General features: G+C 38.5%; 1 protein-coding gene across 1 annotated transcript in view; it reads right to left on the bottom strand.

Moving 5' to 3' along the window:
* LOC306987185 (uncharacterized protein) overlaps positions 1-20,170 on the bottom strand; it is a 142,491-nt gene that overhangs the window by 45,513 nt on the left and 76,808 nt on the right. The window lies entirely within an intron of this gene.

Genomic DNA, 20,170 nt, shown 5'->3' with positions numbered 1-20,170 from the left:
ACTCTAATTCAAGATATCTGTAATTACATTTTGACTAGGCAGAATGAAAGTTACAGATATCTCAAAATGCAGATATCTCTAACCAAAATGAATTTCAAGATATCTATAACTTGATAATAGATATCTACAATTAAATTATGACTATCCCTAACTCCAGTTTGAGATATCTACAACGCCATTCTGACTAGTCATAATTCCAGTTACAGATATCTACAACGTAATTTCGCCTAGTCAAAACTTAATTTAAGATATCTGAAAAGGAACATGTAGATATCTTGAATTGAGGTGAATTAAAGATATCTTGAACTGGAGTTATGACTAGTCAGAATCAAATTGTAGATATCTCAAACTAGAATTACAGATATCTACAATTCAATTGAAGATATCCGTAATTCACATAGTGGATATCTCCAACTGAATTGTAGATATCTGTAATGATAAACCCCATACAAATGAATGGTAAAAGTGATGTCATTTGTCCTAGGAAGAATGTCTTTGTGGATATCTGAAATTACAATTATGGATAGGAAGAATGTAGTTGCGGATATCTGAAATGTTCTTTTTGACTAGGCAAAACTGAATTACAGATATCTGCAACACATATCCAGTCTAGCTGTTAAATGTTAAAATGGCTTGCCATACGCGGTGGCGCTCGTTCATGTACATGTAAGTTTAGCTTTCAGACGGCCGTTCTCTCTTGACAGAAAAATGGAAATATTTGCTTGATTTTCTAACATTTACAAATGGAGAATATGTCCGTGAAATGTAAGTTATGCACTGAGAAATGTATTGGGTGTCACTACAGTTTAAAGAGTATTAATAGGGGTGTATTTGTTCCCACCAATCGCTGCACAAGTGAAGGTTACGTATGATGACGAAGGCACGTTAGTGCGAGCCCTCCCGGAACCCATGGAGAATGCATCGCAGTGCCTGCAATTCGGGGAAAATAAAGAATTTGTATGGAAGTCAGTGATGCGCGGGTCAACATATAAACCACCCGCACCCGACCGACGTTTTCAACTAACCCGCCCGCAACTCGGCCCGCAAAAAACAAACAAAACCCATCTTAGCGTCATTCCCTTCCGAATCTCGCAGAGACGGAGAGCGTGAGCATTAGCTGTCCATGAGCTAGCAATGGGAGCAACTTCATCACTCTCTATGCGCTTCTCCCTTGACTTTATCAGACTTTATGCTCCACGTCCCCCCGATTGCCTGCGAGCTTCTCCCCGGGTCTATACGGTAATCTCTCGACTGTGCGACAGAGAGTCGCGTGAGTTATGACGCAACCGTTAGCCTATTTTTACAAAAACGGCTTCTACGGGGCCATAAGTAAGGTGTAAAGTAATAGAGCCTTTTATACATTGTCGTGTTTCTTTAGAAATAAATAATGGACAAATGGAGTCTTTGGACGCCTCAGATGTAAAGTTATTCGCTGTAAAAGTGACGCCAAAATGAATGGGAGTCAATGGAGTGCTAACAGCAGGAGATGTTCTGCTACAATGGCGGCGCCCGGGGAGGCTTCAGTTTTCGGCGCATGGATTACCCCCTTGGATTAATATCGTCCAGAGAGAAATCGCCCAAAAAGAGGCGGTGCTCCACAGACCGTGACTGGACGCTGAAGGGTCGGTCAAAATCCCTTGTCTCTTCAGTCAGTTATATATATATTTCATTCCATATCCTTTTGAATGCTTACATTACTTTTATACAAATCAATAATCAAATATATATATGCATTATCACATAATAATTTCTATATTCTTTTGTGCTTGTGAAATCATATATTTTCTCTAGAGAGCAATGCCATTTCTCTGCCTTTCTTCCTGAGGAGCTATGTTTTGGCTAACTGATAATACGAAGCTCAAGCACTCTTCGGCCTTGGCGATGTTATTTGGTGGTGTTCTGTGTGTGTGTGTTTGACTTTCTACGTAGGCATTTGGGACACAACGCTCATCCTCATCGGCGCTCTCCTCTCACAGTTAGGTCAACTCTGACCTAAATCTAAGGATTGGCGACAGCTATCCTGACTAATGGCGATAGGCACCTTTTATCTGCTCACATGTGTGAAATTGTTTATGGTCTTATATTCTCTTAGCCAATCAGATGTATGGTGATGCGATGCTTGCCCTTGCAAAATGGTATAATTGGTGTATTATTTTGTGTAAGGTAGAGTTGGCTTGCGACCTCCTCGTGAGACTTTGACGCTCGCTCTACCAATGAAACTGCAAACTATTCTTCAGTAAATTCTTATCTTTTTGATTGAAACTCACGACTCCTGGTCATCTTTTCTACATATCTGGTCTCGGGTCTTATAACTGTTCACCCCTAACAGTTTTGGTGGAGGATTGGCGGGAAACCATTCTGTGGTGACATCTCTGGCAAATCAGCAAACAAGGTAGAAAGATTTTATTAAGCATTAGGGCTGTCTGATTGGAAGAGATTTTGAAGGGGAACGGGAGAGCTTCACTCCGACGAGGCGAGTGAAGATTATTTATACTACGAGAGTATAAAGGGTCGCTGTTTTGGTTAAAACAGCAAAAGTGAAACGCACTCTGTGGGGGCCCAGTGGGGCAATACGGGTGTGGTACACCACCCCAGCAGAGGGCGTCCCTGGATTAGGTCCAGTGGCACCGCAAAACCTGATCAATCTCTTCCATCTCAGATAGGGGTACCCCGAAGTTAGTGATTCAGGCAGGTAGGGAACAAGATGTTAGTTAGATTAATAAAATAAAATAAAAATAGTAAAATATAGGGTTGTTTGCCAGGGATGCATCAGGAACGGTCCCAAACAAATAAAATATATATAGTGTGACCCAAATTGGCATAGACCAGTATATGTGACTTGGGAAGCGAAACATACTTTGTAGTTTCATTGTGTAGAAGTCTCACTATTGTTGCTAAACGTATTTTTCCGCCAAATTTATTGTTGTTGCTGCTAAATCTTTTCTCTGTGGTGGTTTTTTATCTGTGACCAATAAGAATGACTGATAAAGAAAATAGTCCTGACCAAATGGAAGAGAGCGAACGCTGTAAACAGCTCTGCTCTGACGGGCTCAAATCAAAGAAATACGCACAGCTCATTAAGAAAATGGTCAGTCAGGGGTTTGATTCTGATTGGAAAAGCACACAGCACTTAGACTGGCTGCAAACAAAAAAGGAAGCTGATAAAGTCAAATTTTTATCCGTGTTTGCCCTATTCATGGATTTGTAAGATGGGTGGTATACCAATAACTCCTGAAAAAGCAATCCCTAACATGATTAATGGGTGGTCCAGCTTGATTGCTCAAAGTGATAGGATGACAAAAATTATCGGACGAGAGATAGGATCTGATCTGTGCAGTTTGAGTGAAGGTCTAAAGGCAGTGTGTGATCAGGCTGAGAGAGCTGCGAAATGTGAGACGGTCTCTCGTGCTCCCTCCGCCCCCACCATCTCTTCTCAGACTGTTCAGGCGGCAGCTTTAGCCGGTCAGACTGAGAACCAGTATGATGGACCCTATACTGAGGTGCGCGGACTGTTGAATGTGGCTGTTGTAACCCCCCACCGTATAAAATGTCAGTGATTCCAGCTATGCAAGCAAAGCAAACTGAGTTAAAATCGGGGGGTCAGAAATCTTGAACTTTCCCCCATGGAAAACCCACTAGTAAATGCAGAAATTGTGGTAGGGATGGCCATGTTGCTAGACACTGCCATAAAAATAAAAATCAGGGAACTGCGAAAAAGGAAGGTCCTAAAAATGATGCTTCCAGCAGCAATAGCCCCAAAAACGCTCCCCACCAGCTGTCTCAGTCTGAGCTTGAAAAGCTGAGACAGCTGATCGGTGACGCATAGGGGTCAGCGGCCTCCGGTTCATGTAATTATGCAGACACCCGCCCATTCATAAACGCGTTGTTAGGAGGCCGGCAATGCATTGCTTTGATTGACACGGGCGCAACAGTATCAATTACCGATCTCAATCTTGAAATCACTTCTGAAACTTTGTATATAGAAGGTCTAAATGGCAAACAGGTGTATCACAAATCTGTTTCTGTCCCTCTAACCATTTCTAACTCTGAAAATGTTTATTAGACTGAATTTTGGGTAGGAGAAAACACTGTAGGGACAATTATTGGTGTTTACATTTTGAAAAACCTTGAAGCTGATGTTTTGCTTTCTAAAAATAAGCTAGTGCTTGGCTGCAATGAAACAATTCGCTTATCTCAGACTGGCCCCCACCATGAGGAGAGATGTGCAGTGGCTGATTCTGTGAGTATCGCTGACGCTTGCCCTGAGTGGAAGTTTATAATTTCTAAATTCCCAAATGTATGGGCAAAAGACAAATATGATTGTGGTCTGGCACAGATTCAGCCTCTGAGCATTCCAGGTCCCTTGCATGAAGCCAAAAGACAATACCCTTTGAGAAATGAAGCACGAGAGGGAGCTGAAACTATTCAGACTGTTTTGAAGGCCCTCCAAAACGGGGGATTCAAAGTGAACTTGAAGAAAGCACAGCTAGCATTACCTGAAGTGACTTATCTGGGACAGATTGTGGGGGTGCGTGGCCGACGCATCCCCCCCGAACGAGTTAAAGCTATTATTGAACTTCCAAAGCCAAACACTGTCACTGGTTTAAGGCAAGTGATGGGTCTTTTGAATTACTGCCGCCAGTATGTTTCTGAATACACTAAACTCTCTAAACCACTCACAGAGGCACTGAAAGGAGGAAGACCTGGATCGGATTTGATCGACTGGACTGAGGAGATGGAGGAGGCTTTCGTGAGTATCAAAGAAACTCTTGCTTCCTCCCCAGCATTACGACATGCCGATGCCAGCAGGCCTTTCCACCTATGGACATGGGTGGGGACCCGGTCTTACTCCGCTGCTCTGGGTCAAAAGGTTCCGGGCCGGAACTCGTATGGGATGGTAGGATATTATTCTGCTCCTATTCCTGTTTCAATGGCAGGGCAACATCCGTGCCTGTTGATATGTGACTGTGCAGAGTGGGCAGTGACATTGTGACACATCAAAAGGTGATACTGCACACCAGACACCAGATTTTTAAACTGTTAACAAATACCCGTTTAGGCTCCATCTCTAATCAACGACGAGCCAAATGGGAGACCACTCTCTTGAGTAAAAATGTGGACATACAAATTGACATTGAAACTGCTATCAATCCTGCCTCCTTGCTTCCAGAAGAAGGAACTGCACACAACTGTGCCCGACTGATCGAGACGGACAGCCAAAGCCCTCTTCAATCTGAACCCCTGTCTAATGCTATGAACTTGTTCGTGGACGGCTCCAGCTTTCATGAGCAGGGTACACGCTTCGGCCCCGTATGGAGGCGCAGGGGATTTCTGACTACCGCAGGACTTCCTATCTCACATCAACAGCAGGTAAAAGAACTTATGAATGCCTGTGATCTTCCCGCAGAAGGAGCAGTCATCAAAGTCACCGGGCACGCTACTGACAGCTCCCCGGAAGCCAAAGGGAACCACGCTGCAGACACTGAGAATGAGACTTACAGAGACATTTTTGAACTTTATGCAGAGGATGACCATGAAGAGATAGAACAGTGGACAAAGTTAGGAGCACAGAAAAATTCTGAAGGACTTTGGAAATTTAATGGACGCTTTGTTTGCCCTGTTTCTGCTCGAACCGAACTAATGTCCTTGTATCATGGGTTGGCAAATGCAGGGCCTGAGAAATTACATGCAATGATTTCAAAAACCTGGTGGTGGCCAAAGCTGAGGGCTTCTTGCAATGATTTCTGTAAGAGATGTTTATTATGCCTTAAGGTTAATTCTTCCTCAAAGCTGAAAATTCCCTTAGGACATGCCCCTCGACCTCAGGGTCTGTGGACACACCTCCAAATTGATTTCATAGGTCCATTGCCCCCTAGTGGAGGGTTCACATACATTCTAATGATTGTTGATCTTTTCTCCAGATAGGTGGAGGCATTTCCACTGAGAAACTGCACCGCAGACGCAACTGCAAAAATAATGTTGAATGAAATGTTCCCAAGATGGGGCTTACCCTTACAAATTGATTCAGATCAGGGTACACATTTCACGGGAAAGGTAATGAAAAATGTCATAAATTGATGGGAGTGAAACAACACTTCCACATCCCGTTTAGGCCTCAGTCTAGCGGCTCCATTGAACGTACAAACAGAACACTTAAAACGTCATTGAGAAAGAGATTGTTGGAGTGGGGGAAAGGGTGGCACGCAGCTGTTCCAATGATTCTTTTAAGTATGAGAGCCAGTCCTAACAAAACTACTCAGATCAGCCCTTGTGAAATAATGACAGGTCGTTACATGCCTGCCTTGCTTGAAATAGGTGACAATGTAATGTTGCAAAGAGAGATTGTTTCTCCTCTAGGTCCAAAATTCGATGGACCTTACCAGGTGCTCTTGACAACTAATACATCTGTTTTACTTGACAGAGGGGTTCTGGGTACTGTCTGGAGACATTGGTCACAGGTGAAACCACTCGATAAAGGTTCCAACCAAATCACCGCATCATAATAACGAACTATCTCTAAAAGGTAATTTATATGTGTGATAGTGTAAAAATTCTGTAACAATGTTTTATCATTACAGATGGCGGAATCCGGCGATATATTGAAGCTGCTAATTCTTTAGGAAGAAGTGCGAAATACCAAACGACTGAAAGTGAGGTGGGCCATCATTCGATTGGCACTCCCTCTCTCGTTTGTGGCTTTGATTATAATAGCCTTATCATTCCTGATGTATTCAGATTTCAATTTGGACCGGTAGACTCCATGCGTTCTCCACTCACTGGGATTGTGAGGTGATTGATAACCGTCCATCATGGGTTTAATACCCATGCCTAAATTCAACTGAGGGTCTAAATTTAATTCCAACCATGTATCAGAACGTTAATGATCGCTGCTATCGCTTGGACGGAAATGAGACTGTGACCTTTTGGCTTGGTCACTCCCCAAATTATCCCGGTAATACCCTCATTATGCAAAAAGGTCGGTGGGATAGAAGTGGAGGCGTGGGTTGGCTCTTCTATGTTTTTGTGTGTGTATGTGTGTTCGTTTTTTTCTTCTCATATATTTGCAGGTCTTCTTGCAGTAAGTTGAATCCTGTCGAGGAGGAAAGCAGACTGATAAAGCTGACGAACCGCCTGAGTTACAAACTAAGGAAGAACAACATTGATGCCCTGTGTTGTGAGTGGAAGGTGGGAGAGCCTTGGAATGGGGACTGGAATTTTTAGTTTCCAGCATGTCCGTAAAGAGGCGAAGAGACATTTGTGACCCGCCAGGGAAGCATTCGTCACCACTCCACCTTCCGTAGTGACCTCACTTGTTAGACCAGACGTGGCGGTATTGGACCCCACATAGGTCTAAAACGGGGGACTGAAGGGTCGGTCAAAATCCCTTGTCTCTTCAGTCAGTTATATATATATTTCATTCCATATCCTTTTGAATGCTTACATTACTTTTATACAAATCAATAATCAAATATATATATGCATTATCACATAATAATTTCTATATTCTTTTGTGCTTGTGAAATCATATATTTTCTCTAGAGAGCAATGCCATTTCTCTGCCTTTCTTCCTGAGGAGCTATGTTTTGGCTAACTGATAATACGAAGCTCAAGCACTCTTCGGCCTTGGCGATGTTATTTGGTGGTGTTCTGTGTGTGTGTGTTTGACTTTCTACGTAGGCATTTGGGACACAACGCTCATCCTCATCGGCGCTCTCCTCTCACAGTTAGGTCAACTCTGACCTAAATCTAAGGATTGGCGACAGCTATCCTGACTAATGGCGATAGGCACCTTTTATCTGCTCACATGTGTGAAATTGTTTATGGTCTTATATTCTCTTAGCCAATCAGATGTATGGTGATGCGATGCTTGCCCTTGCAAAATGGTATAATTGGTGTATTATTTTGTGTAAGGTAGAGTTGGCTTGCGACCTCCTCGTGAGACTTTGACGCTCGCTCTACCAATGAAACTGCAAACTATTCTTCAGTAAATTCTTATCTTTTTGATTGAAACTCACGACTCCTGGTCATCTTTTCTACATATCTGGTCTCGGGTCTTATAACTGTTCACCCCTAACAACGCTGATTGGACTATATCCAGAGGCAGAACAACAGTGACGGCTAGCGTAACTCTGTGGTTAATGTGAATGGGATTGAACAAGTCCGTCCCTTTCACACTTTGGTGGTGCGTCGCACAATCGCCCTAATGAAGAAACCGCCCCTGACTACAACTGGTCATTTCCAATTAAGCTTACAACAAACATCAACAATCAAAACAACAGCTGTACAATAATGACACAACCTAATATTTGGTGGTGTTGAAACGGCATGTTATAAAGTAATAATTGTATTATTAAATAAATAAAGAAAATTTGGTTAATGCTGTTTAAACAAAACGATCATACACAAGTTATAGTCTACAGTATACAGACACATATAGACTATAATTTGTAGCCTGGCTAACGCCAGACCCAATTCTCGTTGAGACTTGGGTCTGGGAACCACATGTTCATTTTCTCGTATTTGAGGCGTGGTTTACGAATGCCCGGCGCCGTTTATTTGGTGCTAAGAATGTCTATCAAATGCGCCTGTACGTAGCTCATAGCCAATCGTTTCCATTATACCAGATGACGTATGAAGAGCGAAATAAATTAGACAAAGAAGACGATGGGTAAAATATTTTTGTGTAAACAATGACGTTCAGCGACTATTGCCGTTTGTGCAAGATAAACATGAGGGTCGAAGGTATATATGGATATAAACAAACTGCTTAGTTGTGTCGTCAACGTCTTGCTGCTCCCTCCCCGTTCTGTGATTGGTTCCCTAGATGAGGCAAAAATCTGGTCCATGGTATCCAGACTGCCTTTCAGCGTGAATAAAATCGCGCTGCGCAAAGGCAGTATGGGGAAACCCAGGCTATATTATTTGTACAACAGTAAACTATTATATATCTATGTTTGTAGGCTATAGCAAGTGTTATTAGCTTGGGGAAATACATCTAGTGAAATTACATCTTAAGTCCATGTCCAACTCTACATTCGTAAGGAATTTATATCTTTGATTTCATAGTAACACTTTACAATAAGGTTCATTTGTTTATTATTCATGTATTAATAACATGAACTAACCAAGAGCAACACATTTGTTACTGTATTTGTTAATCTTATTAATAATAATACAACTGTTAATTGTTTGTTCATGTTATGTCAGTCAGTGCATTAACTAATCCCAGCAGGCACACTACGTCATATGACGTTGATATTTGGTTAAGTTTTGGTTGCGACGTCGGGTGACCAAAATCCAACATCAATACAACGTCTAATGCCAACGTACAATTGACGTCTAATACCGACGTCAGCTGACGTTGATATTTGGTTGTTTTTAGGTTGTGTTGTAAAGTTACCAAAATCCAATGTCTATTGACGTCATTATGGTAACGTCCACGCAACGTCAAATTATAACATCAGTAGACGTTGATATTTTGTTGGTTTTAGGTCGTGGTATTTACCAACCATAATACAACGTCATCTGACGTAATAATGGTAACGTCCACGCAACGTCAAATTATAACATCAGTAGACGTTGATATTTTGTTGGTTTTAGGTCGTGGTATTTACCAACCAAAATACAATGTCATCTGACGTAATAATGGTAACGTCCACGCAACGTCAAAGTATAACATCAGTAGACGTTGATATTTTGTTGGTTTTAGGTCGTGGTATTTACCAACCATAATACAACGTCATATGACGTAATAATGGTAACGTCCACGCAACGTCAAATTATAACATCAGTAGACGTTGATATTTTGTTGGTTTTAGGTCGTGGTATTTACCAATCATAATACAACGTCATCTGACGTAATAAAGGTAACGTCCACGCAACGTCAAATTATAACATCAGTAGACGTTGATATTTTGATGGTTTTAGGTCGTGGTATTTACCAACCATAATACAACGTCATATGACGTCATTATGGTAACGTCCACGCAACGTCAAATTATAACATCAGTAGACGTTGATATTTTGTTGATTTTAGGTCGTGGTATTTACCAACCAAAATACAACGTCATCTGACGTAAAAATGGTAACGTCCACGCAACGTCAAAGTACAACATCAGTAGACGTTGATATTTTGTTGGTTTTAGGTCGTGGTATTTACCAACCATAATACAACGTCATCTGACGTAATAATGGTAACGTCCACGCAACGTCAAATTATAACATCAGTAGACGTTGATATTTTGATGGTTTTAGGTCGTGGTATTTACCAACCATAATACAACGTCATCTGACATCATTATGGTAACGTCCACGCAACGTCAAATTATAACATCAGTAGACGTTGATATTTTGATGGTTTTAGGTCGTGGTATTTACCAACCATAATACAACGTCATCTGTGGTAATAATGTCAACGTCTACGCAACGTAAAATCATAACATCAGTAGACGTTGATATTTTGTTGGTTTTAGGTTGTGGTATTTACCAACCATAATACAACGTCATCTGACGTAATAATGGTAACGTCCATGCAACGTCAAATTATAACATCAGTAGACGTTGATATTTTGTTGGTTTTAGGTCGTGGTATTTACCAACCATAATACAACGTCATCTGACGTAATAATGGTAACGTCCACGCAACGTAAAATCATAACATTAGTAGACGTTGATATTTTGTTGGTTTTAGGTTGTGGTATTTAACAACCATAATACAACGTCATCTGACGTAATAATGGTAACGTCCACGCAACGTAAAATCATAACATTAGTAGACGTTGATATTTTGTTGGTTTTAGGTCGTGGTATTTACCAACCATAATACAACGTCATCTGACGTAATAATGGTAACGTCCATGCAACGTCAAATTATAACATCAGTAGACGTTGATATTTTGTTGGTTTTAGGTTGTGGTATTTACCATCCAAAATACAACGTCATCTGACGTTATAATGGTCCACGCAACATCAAATTATAACATCAATAAATGTTGATTATTTGTTGGTTTTAGGTTGTGGTTTTCACTAACCAAAATACAACGTCAAGCTAACGTCTCCAGACAACGTCATATTTACGTCAAACACTGACATTAAGTTATGAGGTATGGTGACCAAAACCCAATGTCATCTGACATCATAATGGTAACGCCCACACAACGTTAAACACTAACATCATTAGACGTTGATATTTTGTTGTTTTTAGGTTGTGGTTTTCACTTACCAAAATACAACGTCAAGCCAACGTCTCCAGACAACGTCATTTTGATGTCAAACACTTATATACCCGTCCTTCGGATGAGACGTTAAACCGAGGTCATCCAAGTGGATGCTACACATTGGTGGTGGTTGAGGAGATTCCCCCCTTCTAGGTGAAGCGCTTTGAGGTCTCAGATAAAGCGCTATATAAATGTAACGAATTATTATTATTATTATATTCAGTCATGAGGTAGCTATGGTGACCAAAACCCAACATCACCTGACGTCATAATGATAACGTCCACACCTCGTCAAATTATAACTTCATTAGACGTTGATATTTTGTTGGTTTTAGGTTGTAGTATTTACTAACCAAAATACAACGTCAAGCCTTGACGTTGTCAAGCCTTGACCAAAACCCAACATCATCTGACGTCATAATGTTAACGTCCACACAACGTCAAACTCTAACATCATTAGACGTTGATATTTTGTTGGTTTTAGGTTGTGGTATTTACTACAATGTCAAGCCAACATCATAGTGACGTCAAAAAATGACATTTCAAAACCCAATGTCTCCTTAACGTTGTAATGGTAACGTCCACACAACAATAAATTCTAACATCATATTGATGTCAAATACTAAAATGTGTTGTTGGGTCACAATCTTCTAAATTATCGTGAGGTGGTCTAAACCCAGCACTGTCACAATGTTAACATCTAGACAACAAGACATTCCTTTATCAGATGTTGTTGTTTTGTTGACTGTATATCATTACTAACAAAACACAAACGTCAGCATGCTAATTTATACATCTAAAAAAGGATACAGGCAACATTAGACATATTTGGAATGATTTCAGTTGTAGTGTTGGGTAAGATAAATTCAATGTCTAAAATAGGCCTACACCAAGCAATCAAATTCTGAAAGAGTGCTGTAAAGGTGCACACAACAACACTGTTTGGGATTCGTTTTTAACATATTTTATACTTATTTCTACAATTATATAATGAATCCTAAACCACCTTGTGTTGTTTTGCATATATATATATTTTTTTTAAATCAGCTGGTTTGCTGCTCAAAATGTTGTTTGCAGGTGTATACACTATTCATTTTAGAGCAGCACACTCCAGGTAAGTTGCTCATTCTTACAAGAGGGAAAGACGGTTCAAATTTGGATTATCTACATTATGGAACAGCAAATACCACTGTGCGGGTGAAATGTGAACTACCTCTTCAAGTTGTGCCTTTGGGTAATCAATTTCTTTTTAAATCAAAATACGCAGTTTATCAGAGAGCAATGAATAGGCTACAGGTAGGCCTAGTGGTAACAGTACTCAACATCTGTATAGCATACGCCCAACCACCTGACGAAGGTTTTAGTTGTTTTATCAGGACTACTGGTGAGTTGGACCTCATGGCCCTGAAGGCTATAACACATGGCCTTATAATTTGGATTCCATGACGAGACACAGACATAGGGTAGACTGGGTACAGTTGAGACATGTGTACAGTTGAGACACCTTAAATAACTTGCGTGCGCAGCAAGCACACGTTGTGATTTTTGTTGTGCACATGCGTATTAGTTTGATCATGGAAAATTTGAACAACAGACACATCTCCGATCTGAAGATATCAGCAAAAGTTTTTTTTCTAAATTAAGACGTTCACTTCACCATGCACTCTCCACAATGAATAGCTTATCCTTATGTGACTGTTAAACGTAACTGGTATACAAAAGTTATTCTGTGCCCTAAAAACTGGCATATTTCATGATATTGTGTCATGCAAGGTAATTGAAAAAATTAGAGAAACGTGCGAGGTGTCCCAGCGATAAAGATCCATAGACATCACACGCTGTTTAGATGGTCAGTGTTATGATAACAGGTTAAACGTCGTAATTAGCCAGCACAGGACACAAATTAAAATAAAATTTGATATTTGTAATATTTAAACTGTGTATTATTAATGAATAGCCTATATTTTCTAAAATTAATTTTATAAGGATGTTGAAATCCTTATACCACATATAGGTACAGTTGAGACAACGTTGAGACAAAAAGCACCTTATTTTTATGAGCTAATTGTGGAAAATATAAACTACTTATGGGTATTATTGATTGATAATATCTTAGTCTACAAGCTAATGAAATGTCATGTAGCATGTCATGTGGAAATTCAGTTGTTTTCAGTATCTATTTTGTGTGAAAAATCAAAATCAAAAAGTGTCTCAACTGTACCCACTCATTTCATCCATAATTTATTTTAAAGCTTCATAACAGTGCAGCTGTCAGACAAACGCAGTAGCCTAAGTATTAATATACAAATAATGATTAGAATATGAATAACGATAGCCTAATAAAATCAAATTAGCCTATTGAAGTGTAGTTTGGTTTTTGTTTTGTTGAAAGAAATTTGAAATTAATTCCTAACCAATCACAGTTAGGCATCAATTTCCTCTGCCCTATCCTCTTGTGGAAAACATCTCACTAACCAATCACAGTTAGGCAAGCATTAATTTCCTCTGCTCCATCCTTGTGGAAAATACCACTCTAGCTGTTGTACTCACTGCATAGCGCGGGCACTGCACACCTTTCAACATCCTGCTGACATACCTGCTGTGGAGGATGAGTGAACAGAGGTAAGGAAAATATAAATAAATATGGGTGTTTATTAGTTTTAATTTTCTGTGGGACAGCAATGGATTTTTGTGAACTGGCGCGAATTTCCACCTAGCCTAGGCTAGCTACTAACTGCATTGCCAGAGTATCTTTAATAATGTACAGTTAAAAGTGACTTAAATATTATAACTATACATAACTATAGTACAAGTAGTGAAATGAAAGTCGCCTCAGCGCACATTTTTCTGACTGAACTGCACGTGAGCCGGCTTGTCTGTTCGCAAGTATCGGCCGCTGGGGGAGTCGGGGAAACGTTATAGCACGTGAAATGAATGCTTTAATTTACATTAATTTTACGGAGCCCTCCACATGACACATAAAATAAAAAATGTTTACATTGTGGCCATATTTGTCCTTTGTCGTGGATTCTCGATCACTTTATTGTGTAAAATGTGCTCGTGGGTCAATGACGTAGGCCTACTTGGGCTATATAGGCCCATTTTCGACGGCGCCTCCATGTCGCGGACCGGTTATTATATTTTCTGCTATATTTGCTTTTTATTTATTAAATACATGCAATTGGTTGATGAAACATTTATTAAAATTAAGATACAAATTTGTACAAAACGAAATTTAAAGAAAGGCTTTCTACAGAGCAAAACTGAAGTTGTAAAACGCATTTCTGATGATTTACAAAACAAAACTTCCATGTAAAAACCATGTCTCCCGACATATTGCGCATCTTATGATCCTATCTAAAAAATGAAAATAATTGTTGCTAAAAAATGTTTGTAAAAAATATAATATATAATAAAACAGCAGATAATAATATATTAATATAAAATAATAACACGGTTTTGGCGGTTATATAGTTCTAATGACGGTGTTTAACTATAACAGTCGGTCTCACGGTTATATACTAACCGTCACACCCCTAGGCATGACCAATAATAGCAATAACTATCAAATAAAAAGATAAAATCTCTAATTTCTGTGGCTGAAATATGAATCACTGATACAGTATGCTTAAGTCAATGGTATTTTTATCAGTTTATTGCGATTTACAGGAAAACAAGTCTGTTAACTACATTTAAGAAGGCAACTGAAATTATAGAACACAAATATGAGATCATTACTTACAAAAACTCAAAAGAAATGCAAACAATTTAATTACTGAGAACTTGGGTAACACTTTACAATCCGGGTGCACTAATATAGTTCATAAGTAACTAATGCACAGATAGGCCTAATTGGTTGTTTCTTGATGGTCGCCCATTCATAAAATGCACATCATCGGACAACGTTTGTTTTGTATATTATGATGCAAATATACAAATGATTTGCAATATTGTACAGGATTAATTTACAAAACACTTTGGAAATCATGCCAAATATTGCAGAAAATAAATATGCATAAATTTTGAGTAATTTCAAAAATGTTTCCAAAAAAGAAAGTATGGCCGGATAGTCAAAATAAGATATTTTGGCACTTTAAAAAACAGAAAATGACAAATAATTAATGCTTTTTTAAAAGTTAAAGTACATATTTGGTATCTTGTTATGCGTTTAAACCCATTTTTAAATTAAACCCAATTAAACCCATTAATTTTAAAAAAAAATGCAACGGACAGAGAATTTAGGCGTCACGTCATTGACATTTTTAGTAAAGAGTTGAGAAATATAAATATTTTACAATAACTTATATTGGATATGTAAATGGAATTTGCTTAATGGACGAGTCTTACAAAGTATAGGCTATTTCGTAAAACCCATGAATGTATACCCAACTTTGACATCACCTTGTTTTTATTTGGGGTTTTTTTTTATGCGTTTTGTTTCCTTTCCATGGTCTGATAAAGCCATTGCTGTTGCCAGGTATGTTTTTGGTGCTGATTTTAAAGAGGCGAGTCTAGAACACTTTTTCTTTTCTCTCCGGACAAGTAACTTGACCATATTACAATGCCTAATGTCGAGCTCCACAATAATAATAAAAACTGTTATGGCAACATAATTGATAAGCTTAATTATATTAAATGAAAAAACAACAACATGTAGGCTATTTGGAAATAAACCCATTTGATTAATGCCACCTTGAGATATTCAATGCTTTAGTCAAGTGTCACAATTTTTTAATGGTATTGAATAAATATTTTTATTATGAAGCGTTTCCATTCAAATGATGATAAATGTGATTGTGGTTAATTAGATTCATTAATCAATTTATCACGTAATAAATTTGATTACAAATTTTATATTGAAGGCCCGTCCTGTAGTTGATCTTATTCTGCTATAACCTTATCACTAACAGTGGGTTTTCTTATGTGCTTTTCGGTTAGCCTACTTTGAATAGATTTGCACTTTAATGTCTGTAGTTTTAATGCTTACTGCAGTGCATCATAACCTATATTCCCCATAAATTTCCTTTTTTTAAATATTTCTTACAGAGAGTGTCCAGAGGACTTCCAAGGAGACGGAGGCAAATATTTCAGCGGCTGTGTCACCTTTTGTTTAAAATATGCCCCAGACAGGGTGTGCGGAGGTGGCAGAAAGAAAGATTGTTAGATATAAAGAATAAAGGATAATGGTAAATTTGCTTTATAGTTGAAGATTTATAGTTCTATTTCTTTTAAAATAATGTAAAAAGAAAATAATAATAATAATTTTATAATCTATTTCTGTTAAAATAATGTAAAAAAATATATATATACTAATAAAAGTTTTTTTTTTAGAATCCATTTAATTGTTTTGTCATTTTTCTAATAAACAACATATGTGTACTCCAAGTTACTTTTCTGTTTGCTCGTCTTAAGATACTTTTGGGTTGTCTCGCATTGGATCTTGACCGTTCGACCTTGTTGCTATGAAGTTTCTTTGTATGTTGATTTTTATTTTACAATGAAAACCTGGCTCTGTTAAAAGTTCGATGTCATGCCAACAAAATAACCATATATCTCTTAGTATATATATTTAAGTTGGAATTTGACAGCTAATGTTGTGTTGACACTGTTGGAGATTGGACCAACTTGAGTTTGATGTCTATCTCAAACGTTGGACAGAGGTTGTATTTTGGTTGAAAATGAAAATCGGGTTGACGTCATAACCCAACGTCAGACTGACGTCTACCTCCAATGTTGGACAGACGTTGTATTTTGGTTGAAAATGAAAATCGGGTTGACGTCATAACCCAACGTCAGACTGACGTCTACCTCCAATGTTGGACAGACGTTGTATTTTGGTTGAAAATGAAAATCGGGTTGACGTCATAACCCAACGTCAGTCTGACGTCTATCTCCAACGTTGGACAGACGTTGTATTTTGGTTGAAAATGAAAATCGGGTTGACGTCATAACCCAACGTCAGACTGACGTCTACCTCCAATGTTGGACAGACGTTGTATTTTGGTTGAAAATGAAAATCGGGTTGACGTCATAACCCAACGTCAGTCTGACGTCTATCTCCAACGTTGGACAGACGTTGTATTTTGGTTGAAAATGAAAATCGGGTTGACGTCATAACCCAACGTCAGTCTGACGTCTATCTCAAACGTTGGACAGACGTTGTATTTTGGTTGAAAATGAAAATCGGGTTGACGTCATAACCCAACGTCAGTCTGACGTCTATCTCAAACGTTGGAGAAACGTTGTATTTTGGTTGGAAATGAAAATCGGGTTGACGTCATAACCCAACGTCAGTCTGACGTCTATCTCAAACGTTGGAGAAACGTTGTATTTTGGTTGGAAATGAAAATCGGGTTGACGTCATAACCCAACGTCAGTCTGACGTCTATCTCAAACGTTGGAGAGACATTGTATTTTGGTTGAAAATGAAAATCGGATTGACGTCATAACCCAACGTCAGTCTGACGTCTACCTACAACGTTGGAGAGACGTTGCATTTTGGTTGGAAATGAAAATCGGGTTGACGTCATAACCCAACGTCAGTCTGACGTCTATCTCAAACGTTGGAGAGACATTGTATTTTGGTTGAAAATGAAAATCGGGTTGACGTCATAACCCAACGTCAGTCTGACGTCTATCTCAAACGTTGGAGAAACGTTGTATTTTGGTTGGAAATGAAAATCGGGTTGACGTCATAACCCAACGTCAGTCTGACGTCTATCTCAAACGTTGGAGAGACATTGTATTTTGGTTGAAAATGAAAATCGGGTTGACGTCATAACCCAACGTCAGTCTGACGTCTATCTCAAACGTTGGAGAAACGTTGTATTTTGGTTGAATATGAAAATCGGGTTGACGTCATAACCCAACGTCAGTCTGACGTCTATCTCAAACGTTGGAAAGACGTTGCATTTTGGTTGAATATGAAAATCGGGTTGACGTCATAACCCAACGTCAGTCTGACGTCTATCTCAAACGTTGGAGAGACGTTGCATTTTGGTTGAATATGAAAATCGGGTTGACGTCATAACCCAACGTCAGTCTGACGTCTACCTACAACGTTGGAGAGACGTTGGAAGTTGACGTTAATTTGACGTTAGGTTCTGACGTCAACCCGATTTTCATATTCAACCAAAATGCAACGTCTGTCCGACGTTGGGGTCCAACGTCAGACTGACGTCATAGAGACGTCTTGTGCCTGCTGGGATGTTAACAAATACAACTTTTGATTTTAATTATTTTTTAGTAAATACTGAAATTAATATTAACTAAGATTAATAAATGCTGTAAATTATTAGTTCATGTTAACAAATTGAACTAATGAAAAGTGTTAAAGTGTTACTGATTTCATGATAGCTTGCACTATAATACATACTGTACATACAATTTACAACATCAATAAAACTAAACATGAATTAATTACCTTCTTGATTCTCACTGTTTTGTTTGGTAAAGTAAATAATATTTAGTGATATTATCATAATTTCCATATTTTCGTTTGATGTGTAATGTATTCTAATAAGAGAAATAAAACAAGGATTAATATCGGCGTGGTGTTTTCAGGATGGAGATCAATCTGTGTTGTAAAAAGTGCTATATAAATAAAGTGATTTGACTAAAGCTATTATTTGGGAACCGATTCCTGAGAAACTGATTATTACAAAACAGATTTCAGTAATGTTTATGGTGAAGCTGCTGATGTCAATAGTTTAAATTATGACAATAATAAATTGTTTACATTTATTTTAAAGTAAAACTATTTCTTATTCCTTCGTATGGATCGTGATTGGTTTAGTTTACCCGTATATGTGAATTAATGCATTAATTATCAATCATGTACTAACATGTAGTTAATGCTTCTGTTATTCATGTATGAATCCTTATGACTCCTGTCGTAGTTAAAGGATTAGTTCACTTTTAAAATGAAAATTCTGTCATCATATACTCACCCTTAAGTTGTTTCAAACCTGTATGAATTTCTTTCCTCTGCTGAACACAAAGGAAGATATTTAGAAGAATGTCAGTAACCAAACAGTTTTTGGTTCCCATTGACTACCATAGTAGGAAAAAAATATACTATGGTAGTCAATGGGAACCAAAAACTGTTTGGTTACTGACATTCTTCTAAATATCTTCCTTTGTGTTCAGCAGAGGAAAGAAATTCATACAGGTTTAAAACAACTTAAGGGTGAGTATATGATGACAGAATTTTCATTTTAAAAGTGAACTAATCCTTTAAGGATAGCTCTTCCTTGGTTTATTATTAGTTCATATCTTCGCTAATTATGAGTTCATGTTGAAGTAACTATTAATTCAGGTATTAGTACATGATTATTCATGTACTGTTATTGTAAAAGTTTACCTAATATATGTATGAATTTCTGATTTTACAGTATTGCTTTGGAAGAAAGCACATGCTAAACTCATAAATATGATCATGTTTTATCAGTGTAATGATTGTTGTCAGACTTACTGAACTGATCTGGATTCTTTAACCACAGGCAGCAGCTTCTGAAGAACTTCATCTGCTGTATTTTCTGCTCCAATAAACAGTTTTAGCTCAAACACATCCATCTTCTGCTCTGATGTCAGCAACACATAAATCAGAGCTGACCACTGTGAAGAGGAGAGTTTGGTTTTTCTTATTTTTCCAGATGTCAGATAATCTTGGATCTCCTGCATCAGAGAATCATCCCCCAGTTCATTCAGACAGTGGAACAGATTGATGGATCTCTCTGGAGAGCGATTCTCCCTGATCTTCTGTGTGATGAGCTGAACTGTTTCCTCTTTGTTGTAGGAGCAGCTTCCAGTGTGTGTCAGTAGTTCTCGTAAGAGAGTCTGATTGGACTCCAGTGAGAGACCCAGAAGGAAACGCAGGAAAAGGTCCAGGTGTCCATTCTTACTCTGTAAAGCCTCATCCACAGCTCTGTGATGCAGACCTGATAATGGATTAA

Source organism: Phoxinus phoxinus (assembly GCF_949152265.1).
Source record: "Phoxinus phoxinus genome assembly, chromosome: 19".
NCBI lineage: Eukaryota > Metazoa > Chordata > Actinopteri > Cypriniformes > Leuciscidae > Phoxinus > Phoxinus phoxinus.
Note: the sequence above shows the minus strand (reverse complement) of the source record. Positions and strands in the feature narration are given on the sequence as shown.